This window comes from Gossypium arboreum, chromosome 1, assembly GCF_025698485.1.
Source record: "Gossypium arboreum isolate Shixiya-1 chromosome 1, ASM2569848v2, whole genome shotgun sequence".
NCBI classification, from domain to species: Eukaryota; Viridiplantae; Streptophyta; class Magnoliopsida; order Malvales; family Malvaceae; genus Gossypium; species Gossypium arboreum.
The window spans coordinates 117,859,461-117,882,687 of NC_069070.1; the positions used below are offsets into that span (position 1 = coordinate 117,859,461).

Here is a 23,227-nt window from a genome sequence, read left to right on the forward strand (position 1 = left end):
TAACATGAAAAAATAATATGAATATGTCAAAATTTATATAAAATAAATTATTAATCTTTGAATTATATAAATATATAATACTTAAACATAATTACAGAAAATACACAATACACAAATTACCATATCTAAGTAAAAAGTTGTCTTAGTGCGTTATCTTTTCAACGTAATTCCGTCTAAATTTCATTCCATTACAAGAAATAATTTTTCTCTTTATATTTAGGAATCGTATTATTGCTGAGGTTGCAGAAGTAGGGTTACATGCATGAACTATTGGTGTGGAATTTGATCGGCTAACAAGCTCAATTATTTATAGCACATTGCACGAAAGACAAACGCGAGGGCCACCTTTTAACTAGCTGAGATGATATGCCATATATAATTGAAAACCCTGAAAAGTTATTTGATGAGAAGTGTATATAATGCAGGGAAGCTTCATTAAGAGTTTAGTTGGATAATTCTCAACCATACAATTTTTCATTTCCTTTAAATATTTGTGTAAAATGTATATTCGGATATCACTGAAAACATGATCCGAAATAATTAAGTATACCCATATTAAATATATTTATATCCAACACATACATCAAGTATCCAAGTTGCATAATATAGGCCTTGCACAAAACATGGGGTGATGAATGAAAATTGATTGCTCATATTAGTGGTTTGAATCTTTAGAGTAAGAGTACTGCAACAGCCTGCAATAATAATTTTTAATAAATAGATCATTAATCAACCATTTCTCGTATTTAAAAATTATGATTTAGTCATGCTGTTGATTATCGCAAAATATAGAAAGTAAACTTAAAAGAAGCTACCTCTCATGCTGCTGATCATCACTCTCAACAGGTCTGCTCTAAAAGATCCAGTCAGCTGATTCAATCCACTAGCCATTTTCTAAGCTGTTTACTGCTCATTTATATGTCGATTTCATATTGCATACTACTCTTTAGTCTTTAATCTTTGATACATTCATTGAACAATATGTGCTTAATTAAGCAAGTTGCAGATGGTTGTACGCAAGAAAATAACAATTTATGGAGTAACATGTTGGGGGTTGATAGAGTATTAAGATTGAGTCTGTTATCGTTCAGTTAATTAGTCTGGTATGAAGTTGGTTAAGGAGCAGTTACTAATATACAAGTATATAAACATCATCAATGTATTAATTCAGCAGATAGAAATACTAAGCAATATATTCTCAGCAAATTGATCTCTCTCAATTTGTTCTACCTCAGTTTGTTCTATGAATCAGTGAATTAGTGCCCTATCTAACATGGTATCAGCCACCTAGTTCTTGGTACCTGCTTTCGCTAACGATTCATGGCAAATTCCACATATTCTTCTTCGACTAATCATATTAATCTCTCTTTTTCCAGCTCTCGCTTGATACAGTCGTTTCCTCGGCATGTCATAGTAAAAATAGATGAAAGCAATTTTGTCCAATGGTAACAACATATTCGTTTAATAACGGAAGGATATGAATTGCAAGGCTTTTTGGAGGGCACATTACTTGCTCTGCCTAGATTTGTGGCATCTCCGGATGGTGCTCTTACTCTGAATCCAGATGCATCCGTGTTCACCCAACAAGATAAGTTACTGGCCTCTTCGCTCCTTTCCACAATTAGCACTTCTTTATTATCATGTTTTACAACTGCTAAATCTGCATGAGAAATCTAGAGCACAGCGAATCGGCTTTTCGCTGCTTTCACTGGTGCTAAGATATCTCGAATAAAACATGATCTGCACTTTATCAAGAATATATGCAGCCTCTAGATTAGCTGTTTCGGAAGCCAAAAAGTTGGAGGTTATCCTCACCGGTCTTTCGTTGGATTTTGATGCAGTGTTGACATTAGCTTCGTTCTCCTCGGAGACCCTTCCTTTCCAAAAGCTTGTCGACGTTCTAATGGAATTTGAAAGTCGACAGATGCGAGCGGTGCGCGGTGATGTCCCGATGCATGCCCACATGGTTGAAGCTCCTCCGATTCCAGCGGTGGCCGAATCTGATCTGTGTGACGTGCGTGGTGGGCGTTCCACGATTGGTTCGCGTAGGCGTGGTTTTCGTCCTTGGACATAGTGTCAGATCTATAGCCAATTCGGTCATTTGGCGCAGTGTTGTTTCTATCGTTTCAACTGTAACTACAATGGCCCAAATGCTTCAACCACGACGTGGTTGTTCTCTGCGCATGATGGTCAAGGGCTGCATGGTGGTGATTTTTCTGGCCGATCTGGTCTTTTTGGTGGTTCTGGGTTTGCTGGTAATTCGTGGGGAGCATGGCCATACTACCGAAAGAATGGCTTTTATCTGCCACAAGCTAAGGTTAATCATTTTTCCTATCCTTACCCTAATGAAGTGGGTCACGGAGCTGGGCTTGCTAGTGGACCACATGATGCTTGGTTTGGGTCTGCTGGTAGCCCACCTGATGCCTATGGTCCATATGCTAGACCGCACATAGGGCATGACATGTAGTGTGCCTTGGGGTGTGATTTCGGGCACGATTTGGGCCAACACCATGATTGACCATCTGTTGTGATACACAGGCCAAGTGATGCAGGCCAGTGCCCTGGGCCGAATAGTGGCCAGTGTCTTGGGCCGAATGGTCCTAGTGGACAGAATAGTGGGCAGGCCAATGCTAGCAAAAAATTACTAAGTTCCCTTGGGCCTAATGATAATTATGATAACCTTGAAGGCTCTGTGCAAAATAATGGTCCGGAAGTTCGGTGGCAGACTAAACCACGAGTACGATTTGCTTTGACTCTTTCCAATGTGTTGGACTGCCCCGAATCCCTAATTTTCTAGCCTCTGATTTTTCTCCGGCCACTCAATATGATTACAACTTTGATAATACTGATTTATATATTCCTGTGTCGGTAGGGACTTCGTCATGGTATCCAAATTCCGGAGCTACTCATCATGACTGTCAGGATGCTTCTGGTTTAAATAAGTCCACTCCATATTCAGGTACTTCTTCTCTTTTAATGGGGAATGGGCCTCCACTAAAATTTCGTCTATTGGAAATGATATTTTTCCTACAAAGAAGAAGTTATCAAATCTCTCTAATGTTTTGTGCGTGCCAAGCATTCAAAAAAATTTTATGTCTTTCTCTCAGTTTGCTAATGAAAATAATGTATTTTTTGAATTTCATCCATCTTATTGTGTTATTAAGGACATCCAGACACAGGAAATTTTCCTGATGGTCAAGTTCGTAATGGTCTCTATCAATTCTCGGTCGGTTTGTCCATTCCATCTGATACAGTTCTTTCTATTCACAACATCAGGATTCAAGATTGCTCTTCTGCTGATGATGTTTTTACGTTGTGGTATAAGAGACTTGGTCACCCTTTTATTGCAGTTGTTAAACTTGTTCTTGATAAGTGTTGAATTGTTTCCAATAAAAAATGTCTTGATAACGTTTGTATTGCCTGTCATAAAGGAAAATCACATAAATTGCCCTTTTCACATTCTACCACTGAATATATGGAATTATTTGAATTGGTTGTTTCTAATTTGTGGGGACCAGCTCTTGTTGGCTGTAGGGGTAATTTGTATTATGTTTCGTTTGTAGACATGTATAGTCAGTTTACTTGGGTTTATCTGATTAAACGAAAATCTCAAGTAGTTGAATGTTTTCTTCATTTTTAGAAGATTGTCATCACTCAGTTTGGGAAAAATATTAAAAATTTTCACAGTGATTGGGGCGGTGAGTTTCGAGTTTTACATCGGTTCTGACCAGTTATGGAATTCTTCATCGTCTTTCATGCTCTCATACTTTAGAATAGAATGTGATTGCTAAGCGTAAACACAGGCACATTGTGGAAACTGGTCTTACACTTTTGGCTCAGGCCAATTTATCTATGGATTACTAGGGATATGCATTCTGCAATGTTGTTTACCTTATCAATAATCTGCCCACTCTTGTCTTGAAAAGTCACTTAAGGGTGTTTGGTTGTTGTTGCTTTTTGTACTTGTGTCCTTTTATGCAACATAAGTTGGATTTTCATTTACAACCGTGTACGTTTTTAGGGTATAGCTCTCAACATAAGGGATATCATTATTTCACACCAGATGGTAAAGTTATTGTTTGTCACCATGTTGTGTTTAATGAATGACGATTCTTGTTTTCTTCACCTGCTCTAGCCACTGTTCAGTCGTCTTCCAGTATCCCACATATGTTCCTTTTGCTCGGCCCTCCATTGTCCGATCCACCGCAGAACCCAGTAGTACCACTATTTCATCCCCTGTTGTATCTCTGCCTCCTACTCCAAGCAGTAATCTCGTGTAGTCTGTATTGGTCGGGTCACTAGATACATGCAGTTCAAGACAGCCTATTTCGGTTGGATCGTCAGTTGAAGTAGGTATTGACCATGAGAACCTTGTCTTCTAATACCGTCTGTAGAAGCTAGTCTAATCGATCAAACTAGTGTGTCTCCAAATATTACTTCTTTTCCTCTGAGAAATATTCATGCTATGGTTACTAGGTCTAAGGTAGGAATTTTTAAACCCAAGACTTTGTCAGTGGAAGCTGTAGATTTTGAACCACGATCTGTTGGGGAAGCTCTTGCTCATAAAAAGTGGAAATTGGCAGTTCAAGTTAAATTTGATGTTTTACTGGCCAACTCTACCTGGGAACTTGTTGCTCTACCTCCTGGTTGGAAAACAATTGGGTGTAAATGGCTTTTCAAAACCAAGAAGAATCCTGATGGGTTAGTTGATCGACGAAAGGCACAATTGATAGTAATAGGCTGTTCACAGGTACCTAAATGTAACTTCAAGGAAATCTTTAGCCCGGTGGTCAAACCTACTGCTATCCGGACCATATTATCTGTTGCTGTTTCAAATGGGTGGCAACTCCGTCAAGTTGATGTCAACAATGTCTTTTTAAATGAAGATCTCATTGATGAAGTGTTTATGCAACAACCTCCAGGTTATGTTCAATATGAACAAAATGGTGAGCCTTTGGTATGTCGTCTAACAAAGGCATTGTATGGATTACGGCAAGCTCCTCATGTCTAGTTTGACAAATTAAAACAATTCCTTGTTTCTACTGGTTTTGTCTTATCAAAATCTGATGCTTCCTTGTTTGTTAAAATTACCACCAAATCCATCATTTATGTTTTGGTCTATATGGATGATATTATTATTACTGGAAGTTCGACTGATGAAATAAATTGTTTTGTTCAGTAGCTCCATAACGAATTTTCTCTAAAGGATATGGGCAACCTCTATTATTTTTTGGGTATTGAAGTTAGTCGGTCATCTACGGGAAGTCTCGACTTATGTCAACGCAAGTACATTCGGGATCTACTTGACAGGTGTTCTCTGGCGAACGCAAAGAGTGTTCATAAGCTGATGGTTAACTCATCTACTTTGTCTAAAGATGAGGGTGATCTGCTTATTGATCTTACTGAATAGTGAAGCCTTGTTGGTGCTCTTCAATATGTGGTCTTAACTCGGCCAAATATTGCATATGCGGTGAATCGTGTTTGTCAATTCATGCATTCTCCTATTACAGTTCATCTGGTAGTATTAAAACGTATCTTGAGGTATTTACATGGCACTATTACTCATAAGTTGGTCTTTCATCGATCCGACAGACTATCTTTAGTTGGTTATACTGATGCCAACTGGGGTCTCGATTTTGATGATTGTTGTTCTACGACATGGCATTGCGTCTACTTTGGTCATACCCCTGTCTCATAGTGCTCCAAGAAACAACAAGTTGTTTCTCGATCCACGACTGAGGCTAAATATCGGAGCTTAGCTGCAGCTACCAGTGATATTGCTTGGTTAAGTTCTCTGCTCACAAAATTACATATTAGTTCTGCTAATCCTCCTACTGTTTGGTATGACAATTCCAGCGCCGTTGCTATTGCAGCTAATCCTATCTTACACTCCAAATTCAAACATGTCGAACTTGACTTACTTTTTGTTCATGAGAAGGTGGCTAGTGGCTCACATGTTGTTGGTGAAGTACCAACCTGTGACCAGGTTGCAAATATTCTCACTAAACCATTCTCTGTCTCTACTTTTTCTCTATTTTGAAATTTACTTCGGGTCTTACCTATTGAGAAGCTAGGTGAATGATAGAATATTAAGATTGAGTTTGTTAGTCTGTTATCATTCAGTTAATTAGTCTGGTATGAAGTTGGTTAAGGAGCAGTTACTAATATACAAGTATATAAACATCATCAATGTATTAATTCAGCAGATAGAAATACTAAGTGATATATTCTCAGTAAATTGATCTCTCTAAATTTGTTCTACCTCAGTTTGTTCTATGAATCAGTGAATTAGTGCCTTATCTAACAGTGGTCTATACATGCAGAGAGTTTCAAGCCATAATAGCAAGTTACTAGAAACATTTATTGAAATCACTATTCCTTTCTAATTACAAATTAGTACATATCAAGGACACTCTTGTGCCCCCTTTGAAGGAACAAGATTGAAAATAAAATAAAAGCTTCCTAATGGTGAAACAATACTCTTTCAATAATATATATAGAAACAGATAGAACTTAATTATGACATTAACTGTATATATCCTAAAGCTATTAGTTGGGGACAAACAGAAGAAAAATGTTTCTAGAGGCTTGCTCCAGGACTTAGGACTGACTGTAAAATTCAATCAATTTTGGCAAGATGAAGAGCAAAAAGCCTTTCCTCATTGTAGCGACGTAAAAATTTTTAGCTTGGTCGCTAATTGTGCCAATTTAGTGAAAACTTGAAAACCGAAGTTTGATTTTAAAATAAAGTGGGAGTCGCCACCGATCCTTTTTCCTAGGTGTGATCAGACACCTATTAGATTTCTTTTTTTTTTAAAACAAAAAGAAGGCCGAGTTTAGGTCTATGTCAAAAGCCAGAGAAAAATTAGGGTTTGGGAGTCGGTTACGCGCGAGGAAGGTATTAGCACCCTCGCGACGCCCAAAATTGGTATCTTGTAAAACACGCGTTGTCTTAATTCTCAAAAATACGAGTTCAATGTAAGATTTAATCGTGATCCGGTTGAAAAGACGAGAATTTTTTAAATTTTGATTGGTTAAAAGGGCGTTCCGTTTTCAACACGAGCCGATATGATTCACCCAACATAGCGATGAAATCAACGACTTAGTGTTAAACCGATACGTCGCCTCATGTATTGAAATTAATTAGAAAATGAGAATAAGATTTTCGAAGTAATGCAGAGCAAATTGACATGAAATAAAAATAAATAAAAGAACTAGAAAAATATTGAAGCAAATAATAAATATGACAATAATATCAAAAGCGATAAATATGTATGCGGTATTAAACGTAATATGAGAATTAAATATGAAATGGAAACAATGTATGTATATATATACGCATATAATAATGGTTAATATAGTTATGAAAACATGATATTTAAAATATTAATGATGCTACACATACGTATACTTAATAGTAACAAATAAAAACTATATACATAATGGTATTTAAAGGATAGATATATAACATAATTTGAAAAATATATATACACAAGATGATCAAAAATACGTAGATGGAATAGTTTAAGAAATATATACATGAAAACATTTAAAATAAATACATAATATATATATAAAATATATACAATATATACCTATATTAGAATGATAATAGTATATATATAAAAACTATACACATGCTACATAAATGCGTATATATATAAAAATAACAATGTGTTAGGAATATGTACATAAGATAGTATAAAGAAATATATAACTAATGATATCAAAATATATACATAATAACATATAAACAATATAATATTTTTTTTAAAATGTACATAATATATATAAATGTATATATATATACATACATAATATAATATTTACATAATGTATACATACTAGAAATAAAAAGACTATTAATAATACTACATAAATATATACATATATAATATTGAAAATGTATATGCATAATATATATGAAAACATAATATAGTATTAGAAATATATACATGACATATATAAAGATATATTATTAAAAGATATGTATATATAAATAAAAATGTATACATAATAACGTATTAATATATTTACATAGTTTATACATATTAAAAATAATAATAATATTAAAAAACAACTATTAATAACATTACATAAGTATACACACACATATATATATATATAAAACATAATATTATTAAAAATACATTCATAATATACATATATATACGTATAATATAGTTATATATATAAAAATACATACAACATATAGTATTAAGAATAAACACAATATATATGGTATTAAAAAATATAGTATTAAAAGCAAAATATAATATACATGAGATAATAGAAAAATAATATAGTATTCAAAATATATACATGATATGTATAAAAGTACAATATTAAAAGATATATACGTAATATATAAAAATGTATACATAATATATAGAAATATAATATTTAAAAAGAATAATATACATAATATAAGAGTATTTAAAATAATAAATAAAAAATAATGAAGAGATGAGTAAAAATATATATATATAATAATATAGTAAGAAATTAATCTACTTATAATAAGTACTAAAAAACATCTATATGCATATACATATAATAAAAAAAAATAGTGAAAATAATCTATTTGTTGGGTTTTAGTTTAATGTGTTGGGTTTTGGGGTTTAGTATGAAGGGTTTTGGAGTTTAATATAAAGGGGCCAAAATTGGCCTACAATAGCTGCCCCTCTTTGCTCATTTTCGTGTCACGAGAATAGAGCAAAGACACAAAGAAAGACCAATTTTGCCCGGTCTTGCCAAGTATTGACCTCGTTTAGTGCTCCTCTTGTTCAGGTAGTCTCCTTTCAATCCACCGCATCTTTGGTTCAATCCACTGCATCTTCTTATATACGCCTTGTAGATTCAATCCTCTTCACTGTAATTTCAGAAAGATAAAATCTACAGCTTCAATCTGCTCTTCTATCGCTTCAGTGAGATAAGGTTTTTGTCTTCTCTTCTGCAACTTCAGAAAGGCAAGATCTGATATCCTTGATCAACTCCGCTGCAACTTTAAGGAGACAGAATCTGACGTCTTCAATCAGCTTCAATTTTTATTCTTCACTCAGCATGTGATCCTGAGCTCAACTCATTTCTCGCAATATGAGTTGATTTTTGAAAAATAGAAATTAAAAGGCTCAACTCACCTTTCGCAATATGAGTTGATTTTTGAAAAACAGAAATTGAAAATACCTCAGCGTGTCCTGAGGCTCAACTCACCTCTCGCAATATGAGTTGATTTTTGAAAAGCATAAATTGAAAAACGAAAATTAGAAATACCTCAGCGTGTCCTGAGGTTCAACTCACCTCTCGCAATATGAGTTGATTTTTGGCAAGCAGAAATTGAAATTACCTCAGCGTGTCTTGAGGCTCAACTCACCTCTCGCAATGTGAGTTGATTTTTTTGAAACCAAAAATTAAAATACCAAAAGATGTCATCTGGTGGAACTTAGGTGTCTTTTCTTTTGATTCAGTACAGTTATCATCACATCCTCTTGCTCTATTGAAGTACCTGTATATGTCATGCATGATGTTATCATGATATGCACATGTTTGTCTTAAATGCCTTTATGCCTACATGATTTTGCTATGCGCCTCAGGCATGTTTGTCGTATGTCTTTTTCCGTCACGATTTTTTTGTGATGATCTGTATTCATTACTTCGGCTCTTGACTTTGTCTTTAGGCCCTGTACCCATCCTCAAGCTTCACGAGTAATCTCCGTTTCTCAGATATCACTCTTTTGCCCCTAGTTTAACTTTGTCCTTGTTTTGAGGCTCTTGTACTTATCAAATTCTCATCCGGATAATACTCAACGTTTCTTTTGTTCAGAGTATATTATTCCACTATTTATCATTTAAATAAACCACGTAATGAGATGCATGAGAACGGTCAGGTAGGGATAAAAGGATACCTCGCATTTATTTATTTCAAATGTAGCAAACGAAGAAAGTTAATCAATGACAGTAAAAAAGTGTCATAAAGAGAAAAGGGATCGCATTCAACAAATACAAATGCTCTAGATATTCAACACATGAACTCTTCCACGTTTCTTAATCAAGAATCTCTTCGAGCATGGCTTCTTGTGTAGAAGATTTCGAGCTTTCAGAAATGCTTCAATAATTATAGCCTTGCCATCTGACCCACCGTTCAAGTCGCCTTGCTCTTTAAGCCCAGGTTTACTTCATTAGAATGCCCTTTCGGGTTTTTATCCTAATCTTTTGTGTTAATCAAGACGCCCTTTTTGGGTTCTCACCTTGATCTCTTTTTTTTTAGGATGCCCTTTTCGGGTTTTCATCTTGATTTTCTTTTTCTTCAAGCATAATATTTCTTCACAGCATCTGAGTTCACTGGATTCGGTAACTCCTTCCCATCCATCTCAGTGAGAATCAAAGCTCCACCCGAGAATGCCTTCTTTACGACGTTTGGACCTTCCCAATTTGGTGCCCATTTTCCTCGCAGATCTTTTTATATTGGGAGAATCTTTCTTAGCACGAGTTCTCCTTCGTGGAATTCTCTTGGTCGTACTTTCTTGTCATGGGTCACGATCATTCTCTTCTGGTACATCTGCCCATGACAAATTACCTTTAGACGTTTTTCCTCGATGAGGTTTAACTGGTCATATCGAGCTCGAACCCATTCTGCTTCCTCTAGTTTCGACTCTATTAAGACTCGTAGGGAAGGGATCTCAACTTCGATAGGTAGCACAGCTTCCATTCCATAGACCAGAGAGATATGAGTTGCCCCCGTAGATGTCTGTACACATGTGCAATATGCATACAAAGTAAATAGTAGCTTCTCATGCCAGTCTTTATATGTCTCGGTCATTTTCCCAATAATCTTCTTAATATTCTTATTGGCTGCTTCAACAGCTCCATTCATTTTCGGGCGATAGGGTGATGAGTTATGATACTTTATTTGAAATTGTTCACACACTTCTTTCATCATCTTGTTGTTCAGGTTCATGGCGTTATCTGAAATGATTCTTTTAGGCAAACCATATCGACAAATGATTTCCTTTTTCAAAAACCTACAAACTACATTCTTCGTCACATTGGCAAACGAAGCGGCTTTTATTCATTTTGTGAATTAATCAATGACCTCAAAAATGAATCGGTGTCCATTAGAAGCTTTTGGGGAAATTGGCCCTATAACATCCATGCTCCACATAGAAAAGGGCTACGGAGAAGTCATGACATGAAGGGGCGAAGGGGCTATATGAATCTTATCGCCATAAATTTGACATTTATAGCATTTTCTTGCAAAACTAATGCAGTCGCTTTCCATCGTCAACCAGTAGTAACCGAGTCTCATAATCTTCCTGGCCATAGTGAAACCATTGGCATGTGTCCCACAGATTCCTTCATGGACATCTTCAAGTATTTTTCTAGCTTCAACATCATCCATGCATCTCAAAAGTACTTGATCTTTTCCTCTTTTGTACAGGATGTCCCCATCAAGAACAAATCCCGCTGCCATTCTTCTGATGGTTCTTTTTTCGTTCTCATTTGCTTGTTCGGGATACCTTTGGTTCCTGATATATTCTAAGACATCATGGAAACATGGCCGTCCATCTGGCTCTTTTTCAATGCTGAACCAATGTGCAGGGACTTCATATATGCTCATTTGAAGAGGCATTATTTCTATTTCTCTGTTTGCTTTGAACATTGAAGCCAAAGTGGCCAAAGCATCAACCAATTGGTTTTCTTCTCGCGGGAAGTAATTAAAAGTTATTTCTTTAAATTCTTTAATCAGTTCTGCCACTAGATCACCAATGCCGAGTCTTCGTATACCTCTAAAATTTTGATGTTTCGTTCAATTGCCGCACGAAGTCCCATGATGCAAGCATCATATTCCGCTATGTTATTGGTACAGAAGAAGTTTAATCTGGTAGTGAATGGATAATGATTCCCTTCTGGCGATACTAAGACTGCTCCAATCCCATGCCCCAATGCGTTCGATGCACCATCAAAGCTCATCTTCAATGACTTCTCTTTTGATGACTCGCATTCTTTTTCTGTACTACACATCAAGTCTTCATCTGGGAAATCAAATCTCAATGGCTCATATTCCTCTATTGTTCGAGTTGCTAAGAAGTCAGCTATTGCACTCCCTTTTATCGACTTTTGGCTCACATAGATGATGTCGTACTCTGACAGTAGGATTTGCCATCGTGCCATTCTTCCTGAGAGTGCAGGTGATTCCATCATGTACTTTAATGGGTCCAGCTTTGAAATTAACCATGTCATATGATACAACATATATTGCCTGAGCCTCCGAACTACCCAAACCAGAGCACAACAGTATTTTTTAATGGACGAATACCTTGCCTCATATTCAGTGAACTTTTTGCTAAGGTAGTAGATCGTCTTTTCTTTCTTTCCTGATTCGTCATGTTGCCCCAGTACGCAACCCATCAAATTTTCGAACACAGTCAAATACAATATCAATGGTCTTCCCAAAATTGGCGGTACTAGCACTGGAGGACTAGACAAATATTGTTTTATCTTATCAAAGGCTATCTGGCATTCCTCATTCCATTCTCTCGGGTTATGTTTTCGAAGAAGTCGAAAGATTGGGTCGCATTGGTTGGTAAGTTGAGCGATGAATCGGGCAATGTAGTTTAATCTCCCTAAAAATCCTCTGACTTCCTTTTGCGTGCGCGGATATGGTAACTCTTGAATGGCTTTTATTTTATCTGGATCAACCTCGATACCTCTTTCACTGACAGTGAAGCCTAGAAACTTTCCCGAGGTAACCCCAAACGTACATTTGGCTGGATTGAGCTTTAGCTGAAACTTTCTCAATCTATCAAACAACTTCTTTAGGTTCACTACATGCTCTTCTTTCCCTCGGGATTTAGCAATCATATCATCGACGTAGACCTCTATTTCTTTATGCATCATGTCATGGAATAACGTTACCATAGCCCTCTGATATGTTGCCCCATCATTTTTTAACCCAAATGGCATTACCTTGTAGCAGAATGTTCCCCACATTGTTACGAAGGTAGTTTTCTCCATATCCTCAGGGGCCATCTTGATCTGATTATACCCTGAGAATCCATCCATGAAGGAAAACAACGAATGTTTTGCAGTGTTATCCACCAACGTGTCAATGTGTGGTAAGGGAAAATTATCTTTAGGACTTGCTCGGTTCAGGTCACGATAATCCACGACATTCGTACTTTGCCGTCTTTCTTTGGTATAGGGGCTATGTTAGCCACCCATTCTGGATATTTGGAGGCTTGTAGGAAGCCAGCATCAAATTGCTTCTTGACTTTCTCTTTTATTTTCAACAACATCTCAAGTCTCATCCGTCTTAACTTTTGTTGAATGGGTTTGCATTCTGGCTTTAATGGGGGCTTATGGACCACTACATCTTCATCCAATCCTGGCATGTCCTGATATGACCATGCGAATACATCTTTGTACTCGTGGAGCAAAGCAATTAAATTATGCCTGGTGTCCTCTGAAATAGAGGTCCTAATCTTCACTTCTTGCTTCTTTTCTTCAGTTCCCAAATTTATTGTTTCAACAGATTCTTGATGAGGCAAAATCTGTTTATCCTCTTGTTCCACCATTCTTAGCAAGTCAGGAGACGAGACATATCTTCAGCATTTTCTTCGACTTCAAATTCTCCTAAACAAACAGCCTTCTCAAAATCGATTTCAAGACTCGTAACGGGTTTGTTCATGTTGTTGATATCTGAGCACCTAAAAGTTGAATGGAAAAGGAAACTATAGAGGGGCATCCAAGTATTGGAACCAACAAACGAAATGTTATGGCATGGTATGAGGCAAATGTACAGATAGGCTATGAAATGAGAAGATGATTATGAAGTTAGTGATAATGCGAAAGATCATGACAAAATGCATCTTCATTGATATTTATTTAAATGATAAAGAGCGAATGCAAGCTCTTACAAAAGAATTCTATTATATCTAAGGACACAATAGAGGGTTAATGTTTGAGCATTACTCTGAGGACTTATAAACTACAAGAAGGTCATCGGAAGTCCAATTGTTTAACATGAAACCAGGAGGACAAGGGCGTATCGTTGAAACATCTTTAATTGCCTCACTTCATTTGTCAATGACATTTATACTGACATTCTGAAGACCCCTTTCAATTAATAACAGCGTGCTTTGTGTATTATCCTGTCCGGGGTATATCATCCCTGCAGATGTAAATGTTTTTGACAAAGGAGGGTACGTTATGGGCTCCCATTCTATTTCTCGGCCCAAAGTTCTCGCAATCCTTCTCTCCTGATCCTTCTTCCATTGTTTTCTTCTTTGACGTACTTCTGGTTGGAACCCTAAACCGTATCGAGCTTTGTGATGTACCAGCTTTAAGGCCCTGACTATTCCTTACAGATACCTTCCCAAACCTTTCCTTGCTCGGGCTCCTCTTCCCACAGCCATCTTCATACCCATCCTGGTATTTCTTGACAGTTTAGGTGCGGGAATTCTGTTTCCCTCAGCGACGAATGTGGCATTGACAAATTCAAGGGATCGAAAGGAACATTCTGTAGCATCTTTACTCACTTTAATGTATGGTGCGTCGGTAGAAATAGATGCTACAATATCTTCTTCTCCCTCAACAGTGACCAAACAGCCATCCATGATAAACTTCACCTTTTGATGGAGGGATGATGGGACTGCTCCAGCGGAATAAATCTAGGGTCTTCCCAAAAGGCAGTTATATGAGGGTGTAATGTACATGACTTGGAACGCGACATCATATATGTAGGGACCCACTTCTAGAGGGATCTCAATTTTTCCTATGACTTCTCGTCTTGTTCCATTGAATACCCTTACTGTGGAATGGCAAGGCCTTAGATAGGATAAATTCATCGAAATCCTAGAAAGTGTGGCCAAAGGCATGACGTTGAGTGCTGATCCATTGTTGATGAGCACGTTCAGTATTATGTAACCCTTGCAGCGGGTTGTGATATGCAATGCTTTCACGGAGCCTCTACCATTGGGTGGTATTTCATCATCACTAAAAGAAATGAAATTATCCGCATTCAAATTATTCACCCACCTATCCAGCTTTTCAACAGATATATTGTTTGCCATATAAGCTTGATTTAACACTTTCAGCAGAGCGTTCCAGTGTGGTTCTGTATTCAACAGTAGAGATAATACCGAGATTCGTGTTGGCTGCTTACTCAATTGTTCCACCACATTATACTCACTATGCTTGATAAATTTTAAGAACTCCTGTGCTTCCTCCTCGTCTACAGGCTTTTTAGCTTCTTGTTTAGGCACAGTTTCATGCTCATCTTCGGTCACGTGCATCGGTGCTTTTCCTTTCTATTTCAAGTTACTATTTTTCTTCACTGGTTCGACCTCTTTCGAATAACATCTCCCACTACGAGTGAAATGACCTACTTCCCCAACACTTCTAGTTATGGCTTTGGGTTTTTCATCTTCAGGTGTGACAATATTGACTTCGTATTTCCATGGTATTGATTTATTGTCCTTGTAGGGGAAAGAAGATGGTACTTCGATTATCATTTTTGGTTTCACCGGCTCCTTCTTCACATCATAATAAATTATTAATGGCCGGTCGGAGCTATACGAGAAACCTAACGATTGATTGTCAGAGACGCATATTTCTCCTCTACTGGCCTCTTTACCTTTATAAAAAATCCCAATCTCCTTATTATCCATCATATTTTGCAATAATCTCCTAAACTCCTCACAAGATTGAATGTCGTGCCCCTCAATTCCATGGAATTCGCAAAAATTTTGACCTTTTGCATTTCTTCCTTCGAATACTCTGTTAAGATGACAGAGCAACCCCTTTTCAACTAGTACCTCCCATATTTTCTGTAGAGGTATTCTTATTTCAGAAACCCATCTTCTACTTTGCCGTTTGTCCTCCTCTCCCACTGCGCTCACATTCCCTTCGACGTGGTTTGGGAATGGGTTCCCGGCCGTACCGCCAGTACCATCAAATCGCAGAATGCCCGCATCGATCAGTCCTTGAACTCTCCTTTTGAAGGCAAGGCAATTTTCCGTAAAGTGCCCCTGGTTCCCGGCATGGTATGCACAACTAGCATTTGGGTCGTACCATTTCGGGTATGGAGGCTTAAGGGGTGCCATGTAATGGGGAGATATTAATTGCTTCTCTAAGAGTTTTGGGTACAGTTCCCATACGACACAGGAATAGGAGTAGACTGTGGTTTCTCAGGGTTAGGTCTTGCTGGCCTTTGTTCGTTTTTAGACTGGCCTTGGGAGGGTATAGTATTTTGTGGGAATGCAGTGACTGGTCTTTGGTTGTTCGTGGCATATACGGGGTAGGATGGGTAAGGAGGTGGTGTTTGATAGTAAGGGTTTTGAGGGGGATAATAGAAATTCGGAGGTGGATAATTTCGAGGTCGAAGTTGATTTGGGTATGAATTGGGCATATAACAGCTTCCTGTTCTCACCATGTGGGCTTCTGGCTCTTTCTTCCTCATGGGTACTCCCCTTTTTGAACTTTCTGAACTTTCCATCCTCCCACTTTTGATGGTATTCTCAATAAGTTCTCCGGATATTACGATGTCCAAAAAATCCTTCGTAGCACTTCCCACCAGCTTGTCATAGAATGGTGCTCTCAGAGTGTTGAGAAAAGGACTGTTATCTCAGTCTTAGTCAATGGTGGTTCCACTTGAGCCGAGATATCTCTCTACCTTTGAGCATATTGCCTAAAGGTTTTTGTTGGTTTCTTTTCCATCATTTGTAGGGTCATTCGATCAGGCACCATATCTGATACATGCTTGTACTGCTCACAGAATGCTGACGCCAAGTCCTTCCAAGATCGAATCTTTTCCCTACTAAGCTGGTTGTACCACCGAAGAGCCGATCCTACTAGACTATCCTGAAAACAATGTATGAGTAGCTTATCTTCATTCACGTAACCGATCATCTTCCGGAAAAACATGACAAGATGCACCTTTGGACATCTCGTGCCATCGTATTTTTTAAAATCTAGTACTTTAAATTTTGGAGGCAGAACCAGATCGGGTACCAAACTGAGCTCTTTGGCACTCAATGCAGAGAAGGCTTCAGTACCCTCTATTGCTTTGAGTCTTTCCTCTAAGCTCCTATACTTCTCTTCAGCTTCGTGATCACCGGTTTTCAACTTAGCTATTTCTGCTGGATCGTCCAAATCTAGAACGAGTGGATCAGCAGGACTAGCCCCCGGGTTTGATACGAACATTCCTTGCCCCAGATTAGCAGGTGATGCAGGTCGTTGCTCCAGGCCTGTAGGTTCCCATTGAGCGTACCCTCTTTGTGTTGCGTGGGCATACGGTGGAGTAAATCCTGGCAGATGGGGCAGATTCTGATCGTGATTAGCCCTTAACTGTGGTTCCACAACGTCAGGGTTCATAGATCCCTTTCCTTTTACTAGAGCTGACATCATTTTCATCATCTTGGCCATTTAGTCCCTTTGTTCAAGTGATTCCTCTCGAGATCTCACCATCAGATCCCTCATTTATTGCTGTGACTTAGCTAGTTGTTCTTGCAATTCCCTTTGGACTCTTTCCATCCTTTTGATTCTTTCATTGAACTCTGCCTCTATTGTTCTAGCTTGTCGACCCATTCTATACGAATGGCGTGATTCCAGATTTGAAGTGTTGCGACTGCGAATTATACGATTCTAACCTTAGCGAGTGATTATGGGATAGGTACATGCAATGAATGAATGAATGCATAAATGAATGTCAATCATGAAAGAAATGCAAGAAATGGGTATTGATTTCAAGATTGCCCCTATTTAGGCATTTCATTCACCAAAAGAGTTCATTACAAAACATTTTTCTATTTTCGATTCAGCCATTACACAAACTTCCTAGCTATATCGCCATATTTCTTTACTCATGCTATGAATTCTGATATGTTCGATCTTCGACTTAGAGGGAATTGGCAAATGAGAATTTCAGCTTCTTCCGATAGTTGTACCACGTGCATGGCTACCCCACGAATTTCATTGATCAAATAGCTAAGTTGCATTTCTTTTTCTTGGAGGCCCTCTTCGTAAGCACGAATGTCTCTATCATATTGACTATTCTTTTCTTCCAAAGCCTCCAAGAGAGTATCTAACTGTTGTTGATGATCTTGCAGCATATCTTCTAATTCTCGTATCCTCTCTTTTAGTTCTTGTCGTTTAGATCGACTAGTCGTTACCTCGGCAGACACAGCTTCATATTCGGCATTCTTCTTTCTTAGCTCCATTATAGGCCGCGTAGCCTTTTCTTCTTCTTTCTTCGCTTTCCCTTTCCAGAATTCTATCCCTCCTTTGATGTTGCTAATTTCCTCCTTCCATTCTGCTGACGATTTGCCCAACCCACTATTTTTTATTGTGCCTCTTAACTTTTTATTTTCCAGATGGAGGTCCCTTAATTCATTTCTTACGACTTCAACTTCTTTTTGCACTTTCTCGATTTTGGACCTTTCAATCTGAACGTCGATCTTAAACTGGTAATTTTCTTCTTGAAGAGCACTGAGGTCCCGAGACATCTTGGCCTTTTCTCGTTCAAATTCTTATCTTGCCACTTCTAACTCGGACGGCATTTCCTTCAAAAAGGGATTCTGAAAGGCGTAACTCATTGACGAAACTCGCTGGCTATTCACCCGTTGTATTCTCCATACGTCGTAATCTTGAGTAAGAGTATCAGCGTACAGGGCCAACTCTATCAGATGAACTTCTTTCTAAGATTTTGCAGCGCCTCGACCCTCTTCATATAGCCTTCACCTGCAAAAGCAAACTTGGACTGCGCTAATCTTCCAGTGGTGGGTATGAATTGTCGTGAAGAAAATTGCCTCTGGACCATTAACGGAACGTATCCAATTCCTCCCCATAGCCCGAGTAGTGGTACCCAATCTTGATTTCTAACCTGTATAACAGAACCGAAGGGCGGATCCACAGTGCTCTCCAGGTTACATCTTCAGCTCGAAGGTTCTGAAAAACTGAAACCCAATGCTCTTCGGTGACATCATTTGGCCATTCTCTCTCGAGATAAGCTTTCAACGGGGCAAATGTTTTTGAAAACATATGGAACGGTGTGCGCTCTACTTTCCAGAAATGACTCAAGATCTAAACATTGAGTAACTGTGCATATCCAATAAATCGTCCCTTCTCCACTTTCCTACAATTGTTTAAAGATCTGAAGGTCTCAGCTAAGATAGTTGGGACAGGGTTGATTCCTTGCTTTAGTCTTTCGAAGAAATCCACCACCGCAACTTCTATGTGTCCAAGGACTTAATGGCCAAAGCAAATAGATTTACCCTTTTCAACATGTCGGGATGGTTCAGAACCAAATCTCATAGGGAAGACCATGGGATGTAAATGGTTTCATTCTTCTTCTTTATCTGGCTTTCAGCCCATGCGTCAGTCATGTCTATCAATCTCACTAACTTTTTCTTGAAGGTCATCGGCTTAGGCTCCTTCACATATACTTTATAGAATTGTGCGTTTTCAACACGAAGCAAAGCAACGTACTCCTTTATAGTCGGAGTCATATCCTCTCGATTAAAGGTAAAACATTGGTAAGCTAGATCCCAAAATCTGACCATGGCTTGGATCAATCGTTCGTCTACGTTGACAGCAATTAAGTTGGCTATGTCCCCATATCTTTCAGTGAAGATACCCCTAGTGTCTGAGTCCCACTGATTCCAAACCCGAACCAAATCTTCAAGGTTATTCTGGCGAACATTCACAGTTACGTGCTCGGGCAGATTGGTAATACATCCCTCTACTAGACTATCCCATTTTTCTTTCTGAGTTTTTAGAGACCAGTCCTGACCCACATCATTCTTCTCGGTTGTTTGTATAATTGACTCTTCAATTAGAAACCCGTTTTTTGGCAACCGATCTCTAGTCAACACCTTCCTAATATGATGCCTGTAATGCATAATGAAAAATAAAAATAAAGACAAACAACCTTGGTTAGTAATCACAACAAATATAAATTACGGAAAATCCAAATAAAAAGTGTAAATGTCAAAGAAATAAAAGGTAAGAGGCGTTTCTCCCATGTACTTATTTTGGTGACTATTAACGGACGGAGGTTCGGCATGGCTCTAATTAGGTGGCTCGTACAGTTCACTATATGCGGTTTCGGTTCTATACAGGTACTCGAATTGTCCGTACTGTCATCTACTAAGATTAGTTCGAAGCCTCGGTCGTAGCCCATCACAAGCTCACGAGTTCAATTCGAGGGATTACATTTATTTATGCCTATGCGGAGGGACAAGTTAACTCACGAGAGCATAAGTCATATGTAATTCGAAAGTATTCACTAGCCTGTGCGGAGGGACGAGTTAACTCACGAAGGCATAACGTTTACTTTCACTTAAACAGACAGAGCTCGGGTAGAGAGCTCATGTTATGCAAAATGCAAGTGCACGGTCTGTGGGGAGAAACTCACAAACCTTTACGTTTTATTTAAAAACTAAACCAAAACTAAAACCATAAAAATTTAAAGCTGAAAAACAACCAGATAAAACAAGTTACAAGAATATATACAACACGATGGAAACGCATGATTTTTCAAAAACACAATTTTAGGATCACGACTAAATATTAATTTGAACAAGGAATTTTGAAAATTTTGACAACACGCGTTTAATTCGACTTGACTCTTAAAAATGGGTCCCCAGTGGAGTCGCCAGCTGTAGCGACGTAAAAATTTTAAGCTTGGTCGCTAATTGTGGTGATTTAGTGAAAACTTGAAAACCGAAGTTTGATTTTAAAATAAAGTGGGAGTCGCCACCGATCCTTTTTCTTAGGTGTGATCGGACACCTATTAGATTTCTTTTTTTTATAACAAAAAGAAGGCCGAGTTTAGGTCTATGTCAAAAGCCAGAGAAAAATTAGGGTTCGGGAGTCGGTTACGCGCGAGGAAGGTATTAGCACCCTCGCGACGCCTAAAATTGGTATCTTGTAAAACACGCGTTGTCTTAATTCTCAAAAATATGAGTTCAATGTAAGATTTAATCGTGATCCGGTTGAAAAGACGAGAATTTTTTAAATTTTGATTGGTTAAAAGGGCGTTCCATTTTCAACACGAGCCGATATGATTCACCCACCATAGCGATGAAATCAACAACTTAGTGTTAAACCGATACGTCGCCTCATGTATTGAAATTAATTAGAAAATGAGAATAAGATTTTCGAAGTAATGCAGAGCAAATTGACATGAAATAAAAATAAATAAAAGAACTAGAAACATATTGAAGCAAATAATAAATATGACAACAATATCAAAAACGATAAAGATGTATGCGGTATTAAACATAATATGAGAATTAAATATGAAATGGAAACAATGTATGTATATATATACGCATATAATAATGGTTAATATAGTTATGAAAACATGATATTAAAAATATTAATGATGCTACACATACGTATACTTAATAGTAACAAATAAAAACTATATACATAATGGTGTTTAAAGGATAGATATATAACATAATATGAAAATGTATATACACAAGATGATCAAAAATACGTAGATGGAATAGTTTAAGAAATATATACATTAAAACATTAAAAATAAGTACATAATATATATAAAATATATACAATATATACCTATATTAGAATGATAATAGTATATAAATAAAAACTATACACATGCTACATAAGTACGTATATATATAAAAATAACAATGTGTTAGGAATATGTACATAAGATAGTATAAAGAAATATAAAACTAATGATATCAAAATATATACATAATAATATATAAACAATATAATATTTTTAAAAAAATGTACATAATATATATAAATGTGTATATATATATACATACATAATATAATATTTACATAATGTATACATACTAGAAATAAAAAGACTATTAATAATACTACATAAATATATACGCATATATATGAAAAATATATACATATATAATATTGAAAAATGTATATACATAATATATATGAAAACATAATATAGTATTAGAAATATATACATGACATATATAAAGATATAATATTAAAATGATATGTATATATAAATAAAAATGTATACATAATAAGGTATTAATATATTTACATAGCTTATACATATTAAAATAATAATAATATTAAAAAACAACTATTAATAACATTACATAAGTATACACACATATATATATATATAAAACATAATATTATTAAAATACATTCATAATATACATATATATACGTATAATATAGTTATATATATAAAAATACATACAACATATAGTATTAAGAATAAACACAATATATATGGTATTAAAAAATATAGTATTAAAAAGCATAATATAATATACATGAGATAATAGAAAAATAATATAGTATTCAAAATATATACATGATATGTATAAAAGTACAATATTAAAAGATATATACGTAATATATAAAAATGTATACATAATATATAGAAAATATAATATTTAAAAGAATAATATACATAATATAAGAGTATTTAAAATAATAAATAAAAATAATGAAGAGATGAGTAAAAAAATATAATAATATAGTAAGAAATTAATCTACTTATAATAAGTACTAAAAACATCTATATGCATATACATATAATAAAAAAATAATAGTGAAAATAATAAACATAAATATAGATATAATAATAGAAACGATAATACTATATAAAAAGAATATATATACATACATAATAAAATATACACTAGTATTAATAATGAATATAATATTATAATACTAATAATGACAATATGAAATTAAAGTAACTAAATATAATACCATATATATATACGTATGCATGTATAATGCAAACATACACTAAAAATAATAAATATATTGATAATATTAATAATATTAGAATAATAATAACAATATTTAATAAAGAAACAAAAATGAATAAGAAAGGACTAAAATTGGAATGCTAACAAAGTTTTGGGGCAAATTTAAAAGAAAATAAAGGAAGAAGGGCCCATTTGCATATGCGCTGAAAGTATCAGGAGGTGAAAGAGCAAATTCCCCAGGCATTTAAAACACACAGCATTGAACGGGGTTAAATTGCGAAACGTTCAAACTTTAGGGCCAATTTATAAATACATATAAACTAAATTGCAGAACGCTTAAAAAGCGGAAGGGTCATTCGTGCAATTAGACCTTTCCGCAAAAACATGCGGATCCTTGGAGCGGGTCGGGTCAACAAACGGGTTAGGCCAAAACGACGCCGTTTTGGGGCTAAATAGCAGCCCCCAAAACGACATCGTTTTGGAAG

At 36.4% G+C, this 23,227-nt stretch overlaps 1 long non-coding RNA gene across 1 annotated transcript; it reads right to left on the reverse strand.

Moving 5' to 3' along the window:
- Positions 1-442: 442 nt before the first annotated feature.
- Positions 443-912, reverse strand: LOC128295474 (uncharacterized). Its single transcript, XR_008285906.1, has 2 exons — positions 816-912; positions 443-695 (listed from the first exon to the last, which is right to left on the reverse strand). It is a non-coding gene; the product is annotated as an uncharacterized LOC128295474 (long non-coding RNA).
- Between the last annotated feature and the right edge of the window lie 22,315 nt (positions 913-23,227).